Here is a 12,622-nt window from a genome sequence, read left to right on the forward strand (position 1 = left end):
TCTTTTCCCCCCTTTGTCTAAAGCAGAACACAGCGGAGTCATGCCGAGGGTTGTGAGATCAAGATTTCAGTGGAGCACTGTCGTCTACGTCTTTAGCTACATGAGTTGGACATCCTCTTGTACACGGAAAGCAGATTGAGATCCTCTGACATGAAAAGTGCCAGATAAAAGCCATTTCTCATCCTTTCTCTTAGTGGTGGAGCTATCGCATGTAAATGAGGAAACTTGCAAGGCGAGCAGGCTCGGTGCACACCGAATGCAGATGTCTCAGAGCAGTTGAGACGTGTCTATGTGGCTGTCAAAGAACAGCACTTTGCCGGCGCCGTGGCTTAGTTGGCTAAAAGCGCCTGTCTAGTAAACAGAAGAGCCTGGGTCCGATTCCCAGCGGTGCCTTTCTTCCTGTCTTACTGTACAGAATTTATCCTTACGGGCAAATCCCATGCTTTTTAATTCAGGTGAATGCAAGTGTTCGTTTCCTTTCTGGAACAACTTGTTTTGAAAGAAATCTATACAGCTTGAGAAAGATGAAACACAAATCTTGCTTATCAGTGAAGAAGAGGTGCTCCCAGCAGGCCAGCTAATACCAGCAAGTTTTTTTTCACCCTGACCCAGAGAATGGAGAAAAGCAAGGCGCCTGTGGCTCTGCAGTGTAATCAGTTCGGGAGTTCGGCGGTTAGCTGAAAGAGTGGTAAATGGAGCTCGCCCCAGCCCGTCCTTATTCTTTTAAAGAGGATAAAAAATTAACTTCGCAGCCACTACTACCAGCTTTAAAAGACTGCCATGGGCACGGAAAAAAACACACCACAGATGACTTTTCTGGAACCGAAGCAGAGATTCCTTTACGAACCAACTGATAAAGCTCAGCCAGTGAATACTGTTAACAGAATGTGAAAGCACGATCAACTTTGTAACTGCAACCACAGGAAAAACAGCAAGAAGCAGGCTCCATTCCCCATTTAAATCTGTCGTGCGAGGCATGCTTTTTGGCACGCATGAAGTAAATCCCACGATCGCTTTTGAACTTGGACAAAGTACTTCCAAAGGAGCGCTATGCGCAAAGATTTAACAAGCTCATCCCCCGCCGATGATTTGGTGTGAAGAAGCAGAACATTCAAGTTTCACAGACAAAAGCAGCACGCCAGCACAGCCAACATTAAAACGGAGGGCACACTACGATTCGCATTGACACAAAAGTGATCTGGGCAGACGTCGTTCCCTGCATAACGCAAAAAGTGGCAAAGCGCTTTTGGGTTGAGAGGACGCAAGAAGGTTTTTGTTTTGTGCCTTGATGTCAAGCTGAGAAAGTATCTTTAAACACTTTGCTTAGTTTCTCGAGAGACTGCCAAAAAGCAGTTCCCTCCCTTTCGTCTAAAGCCAGCTGAAAGGGGGTCTCGACAGAAGCACCTGGCAGCGGTGGGATTCGAACCCACGCCCCCGAAGAGACTGGAGCCTTAATCCAGCGCCTTAGACCGCTCGGCCACGCTACCCGCTGTGTGTTGTTTCTTTGTCTCATTACTTGCCCGGAGGAAGCCGGGTGGGTTTTGCTCTTGTCGCCCGACTTAGTGGCGTTATGACCGTGGAACCGACTGCACCTGCTTTTTCTGAGATGCTTCCCCTCTCATGGCGAGATCTCGACTTCTTTAACACCTCTGGATAAAGATCTTCTGTGGAGCAGGTTTCAGACCTCTGCGTACAGCACCCTTGATGTCATTTTATTTTTACAGCAGCCGCATCCGGAAAGTTGTGTCTTTTACGTTTTATTTGAACAACAAAACTACATACAATACAAACAAGAGCACATATAACGTATCAAGAAAATCGTCAGTTGCACATGCTATAATACAATTACACTTTATGAAAAACGATTACACAAAGGTATTCGGGTTTGCTTGAACCTTTAAAAAAAAGTGATCTGAAACTACCCAGCTTACAATCTCTGAGGTAGTTGTCACTAAACTCGGACGTGATGTGCCACACATGTACCGTGTGCCTTTACTTTTGTAAAAAACTGGTATCGGGAAAATTAAAGTCGAAACCCAAAACAGTAACATATTTAAGAGTAAATGCCTCCTAATAGCTAGCAAGCGCTCCTAGTTAGTAAAGTTGTTTGTGTCCCTGCCTGTCATGCGGGAAACCGGGGTTTGATTACCGATGGGGAGACAGCTAGTTTTTTTATGATCAGATTCCAGTCTTTAATGCTGTGTGTGAGAGTTTATGTAACTTTCCTTTTCTCACATTTTCTGACGACTATTCCGAAGGAGCGCCCTGTCAACTCCTAATACTTTTCAAAAATCTGCCTGCATGTTTGATTAGTTTTGTTTTACTTAGAAAAAGTTCAATATCGATCATAACTAAAGAAAATTATGATCAGAAACAAAAACAAAATGTTGAAGATGCAACTCGATCTTGAATCAGAGATGGGCGACATGGGCTTCTGTTCTGATATTGTTGTACGAGAAACAGGAGGAATCTCTTCTCTCCTATGGAGCATGAGCTGAATCAGGAATGAGACATGTCATATATCAACGCATGACCTACATCGTAAAACTAAAACTAAAATAAAAACTAACATTAAGTTATCAGAGACATCCATTTATATACAAACAAGAGACAGACAAAGCAATAATTCTACATTAACTTGTCTTGCACTGATCAGACTAATTGAAATGGTCTGATTCAGAGCCTGTGCAGCTTGTGCTAATACAACAACGCCAGTATTGAACCCTCAGCACCATACTGACTACTGAGCACAAGTTCAGCTGCTCTCCAGCTTTGTTACGCATGGTTTTTTATTGCAAATGGAGCTGATCTCCAGACAGTACAGTGTTAGTCAGCAGCCTCTACTAGTAATACATCGCCCCTGTCCAAAATCTCTAGGTAAAAAAAAACACATTTTATACATTTGTCTGTTTAAAGATATAATCTCTTTAAAAAAGACAAAGGGTTTGTGTGTCAATTGTTTCGAATTAATTTTTAACGCAAAGAAAAGTAGTTTTCTTCCAAGAAATCACACATTTGTCGCAACCTCCATACTATACTTCTCTCTTGTAGTATTAAAGCATTTTGATTTAAACTGAACAATATATTAAATGTTTCATCTATACACTTACGATTAACATAGGCAGCCTTGAACGGATTGCGGAAATCAAATATACAGATGGATTCAGAGTGTGCTTTCCAACTTTTGTGTAACATTTTCCTTTGATAGGGCGGAGTTGTTTTTAAAATCTGGATTAAATAAAAAGGAGTGACGTCAGTGTAAAACAGCTTTCCTTCATGGGGAACAACAGTTGTGTTCCATATTTCTAATTATTTTGGTTTCAAGATAGCAATTTAGTATGAAACATAAAAGCCAGCTGGATAAATCTGTTACACGTCATTTACAATGGTCTTTCAACTAATAGCCCGTGCAGGGATCAAACCCCAACTGTTGTTGCGAGTTGCATAAGGCTCTGCAACATGCAGATGAGAAACTAACCTCCGCTTCTTCATTATATACACAGTGAGCTATATTTGCGAGCCTACTGCCCCCTGCGGGCTCTGTATTTGATTGCGGTACAAGACCGGCCGTGGAGGTAAAGTGAGACGGGTGTGTACATTAAAAGGCTCATAGCGTCCCTGGGAAGGCTCAAACCACCACCCTTTTTGTTAACAACCGAGCCACAAAGACTCATGTACAGCTTAACACTCCTCGGTCTCAGTGAAAGTGATACACTCCGTAAAATTTCTGGAGAATCATTTGTCAGTTTCCCTACGGGATTAATAAAGTATTATCTATCTCTCTTAAAGGAAAATCGCCAACAGTGGCCGATATCTATTGGAGTTTTTTCATTCTATACTGCAATTTCTGAAGGGTACAGGCTTGGGGAATTGGACCTTATGGTGAAGGCTGCGGGCTCAGCAGCAGCAGAACCTGATCAGTATTGGTTGACTCTGATATACTTTGACAACTTAACTTCTGGATTTAGAGACATTTACCTTAGTGTCGGTATACTAAGATGTTTTGGTAACGAGGAAGGAGGGACAAAGCATATTGGCAGAATGTGTGCTATTTTGTTGACTACAAGTCCTCACATGCCAGAGGGTCAATATTAAAAAAAAACGTAACAGTATAATCTCTTGTACTTCAAAATTTAATAGTGTCTGTTACATTGTGTCTCACACCTCAGTCTCAGAATTGTGAGACGAGTTTGTAATCAGGAGGGAGGGCAATAGCAATTCAGCAGAAATTGCATTCACCTTTTCCCAATGCATTCTCACATGCCATTTTCTCACATGCCATGCTCAGAGGGTCATATTTTTAAAATGGTATCATAAAATGTCCTGAAGTTCAGGATTTTGACAGCCTGTTATATTGTGTCTCACACCTTGATGTCAGAAATATGAGATGATTTTAAAATCAGGAGGGAGGGCCCTAGAAATATAGCAAACATTGCATTTACCATTTGACAATGTATTCTCTCGTGCCATGTTCAGAGGGTCGTATTTAAAAAAACGGTACAGTACAATGTCCTGAAGTTCAGGATTTTGATAGTCTTTTCCATTGTCTCTCACACATCTGTGTCAGAATTTTTAGACATTTTTATAACCAGGAGGTAGGTTCGATCACCCTCTGCTCATCCTCAGTTAACCATATAGTCTCATATGCCATGTTCTAAATGTCCCATTTAAAACGGCTATATTAAAATTTCTTGTAAAATGCAAGAGTTTGAGACTTTTTATGATCAGAAGGCAAGGTCGTGGAAAATATGCAGGAAGTGCCAGTGAATTTACGTTTTGCCTTTGTCTTATTTACTCGTGGTATAACATGCCAGTTTGTTTTAATGTGAGTTGTGTTTCTGAAATATGTTTTATAAAAAAATGCAATTTGGATAGTCTCTACTTACATATTCCCCTTTACTGAGGAAATGTACAATAATACATCCGGATAAGTATTTTTAAAAATGACTGTAGAGAGCCATCTACAGGCGAAAGACGACATAACATCACAGCAACAGCATTTAAGATGGAACGAAAAACACAAAGCAGCAGCTGGCGAATAAGAAGCCAACTTCAGCCTCGTTAATGCAATAGCATTAGGTGAGGTGGAAAAATATTTCTTGCTCTGAATCTTAACATTTTTATAGGAGGTGTTCTAGGACCTCTTGCCTCAGAAAAAAAACTGCCAGTACATCACTTATTTCTACTCCATCAATAGCAGCAGTGTTATCAGTACTGAGCCCTAAATGTAGGTCCTATCATCATATAAAAAGTCGAAAGTATCGACTGCATTCAACTGATAAAATGTATCTTCTATGAGAGTTATATCTTTATCCAAAATACATCAGAAACAAATTTGCACGTTTTTTGGGGGGGATCCTGAAGACTGAGACTCAAAACTTTTTTTTCCTTCTTTCCAGGAGGAAGGATTATTCAGATGCAAACATTGTCCCAAAATCGATGTACTCTTCAATGATATTCAAATCCTCAAATTCTTCATCTGAATGTCGATATTGAAATATGATATCGTACAAATTGTGGTTTTCTTTTTAAAGCAAATTTTATGCTTTAAATTAAATAAATTGTATTTATTATGAATGTGCCGGAATTTTTTCAGTACTTTAGAGGGTTCTGCCATTTTAGATGTTATGCTGTTCCTGTCTGATTTATCAAATGTGTCATTTAAATCTCCCGTCATTTCTATATCAGCCTTAAGGCCTTGAAGTAAAGATTGCAATTCATCCAAAAATGCAATTCATCCAAAAAAAGTTTCCCACTGGTGATACATACAAGGAAATGAATGTACATTTTCCCCCCAAATCAACAAATTTAAAATCAAATACCTCCCTCATCTGCAGGTGGAGAGAATAATGTCAGAATAAATACAGGTTTAAAAGTCAGGAGCATTGATAGTCCTATTTTAAAATGACACTGAAATGCTCACAATATATTAAAAAGCTCTGTAAAATAATAAAAAAATTAAAAAAGGTAAAAAGAAATAATACACAGTTATAAAGCTCAGGAATTATCAATGGGAACTTACAATGGGTTGATATGATTTAAAAAATAAAATATTTGAAAAAATCCACTTACAATATGCTAAAAATGGCAAGAATACTTAAAACAGGTTTTAAAATTAAAAATAAATAAATAAAACAAGTTAAAAATAAATTCTAAATGGGTTTAAAATTCAGGAATGTGATTGGTCAGATGCTTACAATGAGTGTTGCTGGTGTTTCGTGTGATTTACTGAAATGAAAAAATATTCAATTTAAAAAAGGCAAGAGCTCGTATGAAAAAAAAGTTCTTAAGTATCTTTGTTGTAAGAGCTGCACCAGAACTAGTGTATTCATATACATCAGAAAAGTAGCTGAACTTGACTGGTTTCTATTCAGTTATATGCATTGGGGATGAAAAGGAGACTTACATGGATTTTATTAGGTTTTAGGAATCAGAACATTTATTTTTACACATCTATGCCTACGAGGAGAAATAACTTCCTGCTTTCAGCGCTTTTATTGTTTCTGCTTGTAACCTTGAACAGAGAAACCTAGTACTGACTCACAGAAACGCCCTGGAGTTTCTGTGTTTCTGGGATTTAAGAGGGATGTACTGTATGAAGACAGTAAAGGGAGTTTTTTTTTCCCGCTGTAGAGTATGAAGGCGGTTTGATGAGTCTGGAGGGAGGAGACGCGCATTCCGCACGGGGAGCACAGAACAACGAGTTTCACCTGCAGCTCGCCGAGTCCTGTCCTATATAACCGCTGAGCCTGGGACACACTGAGTCTCTAACCAGTGTTCGAGATGTAAAGGGTTTAACCCAGAAGTCGAGAGTGGAGTTTTTGTATAAGTGTAAGATTAAGGGAATAGGGTTTTGGTGGGTTTGGTGCACAGCAGAGGTTTCGGTTTAGGTTTAGTTTGCTTTTGACACATTTGTAACGGCCATGGCGGCCTGTAGGGTCGGCATGCACCGTTACTTTTGTTCACTTTTGGTGTATAAGGGTGGTGAGGGTTCGGCTCACTCGGGTGATATTTCACGGTTGGACTTTTCAAGGAAGGTGTTACAGAAAGGATTAAGGCATTAGATGTCAAATGCTTAATCACTTTGCTGAAGGGAATTGGTTTTGACATTAGTTTCAATCGGCAAAGTTACTGGAACAATTTTGGATAAAAATAGAGTAGAAAAAAAGATGTGGGCCTGATTAGAATGTTTGAATGGCAGAAGCTGATGGATCTTTCTAATGTGGTGTGAGCCTGGTCAGTACCTGGATGGGAGACCTCCTGGGAAAAACCAAGGTTGCTGCTGGAAGAGGTGTTAGTGGGGCCAGCAGGGGGCACTCACCCTGTGGTCTGTGTGGGTCCTAATGCCCCAGTATAGTGATGGGGACACTGGACTGTAAACAGGCGCCGTCCTTCGGATGAGATGTAAAACCGAGGTCCTGACTCTCTGTGGTCATTAAAAATCCCAGGGCGTTTCTCGAAAAGAGTAGGGGTGTAACCCCGGTGTCCTGGCCAAATTTCCAATTGGCCCTCACCAATCATGGCCTCCTAATAACCCCCCCCTATGAATTGGCTACATTACTCTGCTTTCCTCCCCACTGATAGCTGATGTGTGGTGAGCGTTCTGGCGCACTATGGCTGCCGTCGCATCATCCAGGTGGATGCTGCACATTGGTGGTAGTGGAGGGGAGTCCCCATTACCTGTAAAGCGCTTTGAGTGGAGTGTCCAGAAAAGCACTGTATAAGTGTAAGCAATTATTATTTATTAATAGGACTGTGATTGTTCGCATGTTTAATGAGATGGTGATGAAGGAAGATGTTGTGACATGGTTGTCTAAGTATTGTTTAGTGAAAGGTGAGCTTCAGAAAGTCTTGGATGATGATGGCATCTGGAACTGTGCATGGAGAGTACCTGTTTCATTGCATGAAGACAAAAAATGGTTATGGTGGATTTAAACACATTCCTTCTTTGATTGGATTAGGTGAAAATAGAGGCCTTGTGTTCTACCAAGGGCAGCCAAAACCGTGCAGGAGATGTGGGGAGCTGGGTCACTTTGTGGATGCCTGTACAAAGGTGGTGTGTGGTAAGTGCAAGGAAATTGGACATGCATATACTGAATGTACAAGCGCGAGGAAATGTAATCTCTGTGAGTGTGAAGGTCATGTGTTTAAAGACTGTCCAAATTCCTTTGCAAATAGAACAAAACTGGGAAGACCATTGCTCTTCCAATAGCCTGCCACCTGTGGAGACTGAAAGTGCTCAAATGAAATGTACAGAACAGAGGGTGCAGTCTAAAAGAGACATTGGATTTAGAAAATGATTGAACTCCGAGTAGAAGAGTGAGGGAAGATCATTTTCCGAGTCCTCAGGTAGGTTCTCCCATGGGTTTAGATGTCTCCAATATATGTGATCTTACTGACCAAGCTTTAGAACCAAAGACTCAAGGAGGGCAGGTGGTGAAATATCCTATGGATTGTGGGGGTGGTGGAGGAGGAGACAATTAAAGCAAAAGGGGGGGGGGGGAGGCCTGTTGGGTAGGTGTCACCTACTGAATGATTGTAGCCAGAGCTTTTAGTCTTCCCTGGTCCTACTTTAAGTATGGCTCTTAATATTGTGTCAATAAATGTGAGAAGCATTCGCTCCAAGTTAAGGGCAAGGACTATACTATCATTTGTGAGGAAGGTAAATGCTGATATTGTGTTGTTACAGGAGTGTGGGTTACCCTTTAAAACTGCTATAAGGATATGGAAGAACTGGGGACATTGGGCCCATCAATCTGGAGTGGGTCCAAAGAAAATAAATCTGACGGTATAGCTGTTCTAATTAAAAATAAGATGGTAGAGGTACGTCAGCACCCTGTAATGAAACCAGGGAGAGCACTGGTGGTGTATCTGGGTTTCATGAATGTCTAATTTAAACTCTTAAATATATATTGTCTGAGTTGCTCACATGACAGATATGTCCTAATTCAGGAACTGAGTATATTTATTGGGATGGGAACCAGTGGTTTTAGCTGGGGATTTTAATTCTCTTTTAGAAAGAGAAGGCAGAATGAGGGGCGAGAGACGGGTCCAATTTGATAAATCATCAATATTATTGCAAACATTATGTAAAGATTTTAAACTGAAAGATGGCTTCAAACTTCATAGTCAGGGGAGGGCAGGTTTCACATGGCACTAGTCTAATGGGACCCAAGCCTCACGCATTTTGTTTTGATACGTGATTTTACTTGCAAGACCACAGGCCTAACCCCTGTTTTTTTTTCTCTGACCACTGTCTGCTGTCATGTACAATTTTTATTCCAACGGCTGTTACTGTGGGGAAGGGTGTGTGGAAGCTCGATATTTTGCTTCTGGAAGGTGAGGAAGTGACACACAGGTTCAGGGAAAGATATAAGGAATGGCAGTCTTTGTATGACCTGTTTGGCACAAGAGCACAGTGGCCGACCCTGCGCTCTGACCCCCAGCTTCTCTCCCTGTCTGTGTGTCTCATGGAGTTAGAAAGACTACAAGCTGTGCAAACTTCCAAATCTGTAACATAATTTCAAGGGTGTATGATAGATCATTCACAAGATCAAATGGCTGTTTATTATTGTAAGAACTGTAGTTCACTACTGTTCTTTTGACTCTTGAGCTTGCATTATACAGCCGTTGAGTGCATTTTGAACCTAAGAGATATCCAACTGATTCAACCTGTCTGATGAATGTTAAATGGGTTGTGACTTTTGGCAAAGTTTTTTGCAACATTATTTGTTTCATGAATACCATTCATCTCTATAACAACTTTCCTGTACCCTGAACATATGTTTTAAATTGCTTGATCCCATTTGGTGCAACCTTTCCGTTGTACTCGTAATGTGTTGTTTGCATTAGGAGTATGTTAAATAAGCAGAAAAGAAGCCCGTTTCTTCTACTGCTTCTGATCTTATACAGTGGTCAGAATCTCTCATCCAAAAGCTGATGAGTGGGAGGGGAGGAAATTAGTGCGTAAAAAATCATTAAAGAGCATAAGGGTTTTCATCACATGGACTTGTTTGACTGTTTAGGATTAATGTTTCGGTGCCAGATCAATTAAAGGACAACAACCAGAAACACTGGTTCTCAGAATGAACGCATTCTCCTTCAATAATCTTTTTTACCAACAGGTGAGTGGAGTTGCCATGGGCACCAGAATGGGACCCAGCTATGCCAATATCTTTGTTGGCTGGGTAGAAGAACGCTTCTTCGCTTCCTACACTGGCTATGTCCCTGACCTCTACAAGCGATATATTGATGACTGCGTCAGTGCCGCCACATGCTCCAATGATCAGCTTAAGTGCTTCCTGCACCATTTCACCAACTTCCACCTGTCCCTCAAATATATGGTTAACATATCTTCCACTACTCTTCCGTTTCTGGACATCAACTTCTCCATCAACTACCCCAGACTCTCCACTTCTGTTTATTACAAACCCACGGATTCACACAGCTATCTCTTGTTTTCACCCCAAACATACTAAAAATTCTCTCCCTTTTTCACAGTTCCTTCGGCTACAACAAATATGCAGCAACGACATCGACTTCCAGAATCAAACCCTCAAAATCTACTCCTTTTTCATCAACAGAGGATACCCCAGCAGTGTTATTGACAGGGCCTTTGCCCGAGCCAAAAACACCCCTCGGACCATCAACCCAATCAGGAACTCCCACCATAACAACCGCATTCCTTTGGTGCTTCCCTAACACACTTCCTATCCCCAGGACTGTTAACGACAACTTTTCCATCCTACAGGATGATTCCTCCATTGGGGCCCTCTTTTCTGACCGCCCCATCATCTCATATCGCCAATCACCTAATCTGCGCAACCTTCGTTTTCACAGCTCCCTTGACTGCTCTCAGCAACCATCCACACCAGGTACTTTCCCCTGCAACAGAGCTCGCTGTATCGCCTGCAAGTACACATCCAACACCACACTCATTCAAGGCCCCTCAGGACAATTCTGGATCACCCAGATGGCATCTTGTACCTCCAGCAACCTTATTTACTGTATCTCTTGCAGTAAATGCCCAGTTTCTCTCTATATTGGAGAAACAGGAAGGAGACTTGGAGACCGCTTCAGAGAACATGTCAGGGCTGTGAAGATTGAAGATCTCTCCAAAAACCATTGTTTCTCATTTCACCTCTGATGGCCATGACCACTCTAATCTCTCCGTCTGTGTTCTCAAAGATGGTTTTCTGAACTCATACATTAGAAAGACTACCGAAACCAAACTTATCCTGCAGCTAGGATCACACCTTCCCCCTTCTCTAAACAACAGACTACTATTCTACTAAATTTTCTCCATTCATTGGAAGTTGTATTTCACACCTCTCAACACCTATTCTGACTTCACACCTCTTGATTGCCCTCTCTTTCTGTCCCCTGCTCCCATCTCTCACTCCTCCTCCCTCCCAGCCTTTGTTCTCCCACTACATTACCTTTGCCTACTGCCTTCTCTCTCTCACACCTGAAGAAGGCTCCACAGCCGAAACATTGTTTTCTCTCTTCTTTTTTTTTCAGCATGGAATAAACCTATTACTTGTTCCTAAACAACCAGAAACAATATCTTCGGACTTTCCAGAGCTGTAAGTAGTCATTCCAAGTTTATTAACTTGTCTCTGTGCTTGTATGTACTCTTCAATAGCCACCGATGTTATTTACAGCAACTATTTTTAAAAATAAATTAGCATTTTTTTGGACTTCCTTTAAAGAATTGGCACATTTGGCAGAGCGGTGGCTCTGTGGCTAAGGATCTGCACCTGTGGCTGGAAGGTTGCTGCTTTACATCCCACAGTCGGCAGAGGAATCCTACTGTCACGGACGTCCAAAGGGACTCACCGTGGGGAGCAGGAGAGCGGAAAAAGACCCATATGCGTAGTGGCAAGACGGGAAAAAGGCCCGGGCTCATTAGTGCAAAGAGTTCAGGAATGCCGTATAGAAACCTATGCCCTCAGGGAGCGGACGTGGGGCGCCCTGGTGCTAGGCGGGTCTCAGGACATCCGAACGTCAATGCTGAGTGAGGACAGAGTGCAAGACCCAGAATATATAGCCCAAGGGAAAGAGAAAGACCAGAAGGACAGCAGACCGGAAACTAGGGACGGGACAGGGCTGACACCTACTCCATTGGGCTCCTGAACAAGGCCCTTAACCCCAACTGCTCCAGGGGTGCCGTATAAATGGCTGACCCTGTGCTCTGACCCCCAGCTTCTCTCCCTGTATGTGTGTCTCAAGGAGAGCAAGCTGGGGTATACAAAATAGGAATTCCTAATGCAAGAAATTGTATATGGTCAATACAGTGATCATATCTTATTGGCACATGGTAATCTCCAAGGAACAAGTAATAGGTTTATTCCATGCTGAAAAGAGAAGAAGAAAACACAATGTTTTGACCATGGAGCTTTCTTCAGTTATGATTTGATTTTTTACAATCATACCCACACAAACTTTGCAATTTTTAAAAATCTTGCAAACACAACCCAGATATGTTGACTTTAAAAAAAACAAAAACAATTTGGGGGGTATTTTTTTTTAAGAAACACATACTTCCTTTCTAGTTTTTTATATGGCTGTGACTGTCAGAAATCCTCAGTGAAAAGGTATGCAGATCCTGTGCTGATGTAAG

The 12,622-nt window shown here is 41.6% G+C and overlaps 1 non-coding gene across 1 annotated transcript; it reads right to left on the reverse strand.

Moving 5' to 3' along the window:
• Positions 1 to 1,405: 1,405 nt before the first annotated feature.
• trnal-aag (transfer RNA leucine (anticodon AAG)) lies at positions 1,406 to 1,487 on the reverse strand. Its single transcript has one exon. It is a non-coding gene; the product is annotated as a tRNA-Leu (tRNA).
• Positions 1,488 to 12,622: the final 11,135 nt, after the last annotated feature.

Source organism: Lepisosteus platostomus, chromosome 5 (assembly GCF_059453375.1).
Source record: "Lepisosteus platostomus isolate fLepPlt1 chromosome 5, fLepPlt1.hap1, whole genome shotgun sequence".
NCBI lineage: Eukaryota > Metazoa > Chordata > Actinopteri > Semionotiformes > Lepisosteidae > Lepisosteus > Lepisosteus platostomus.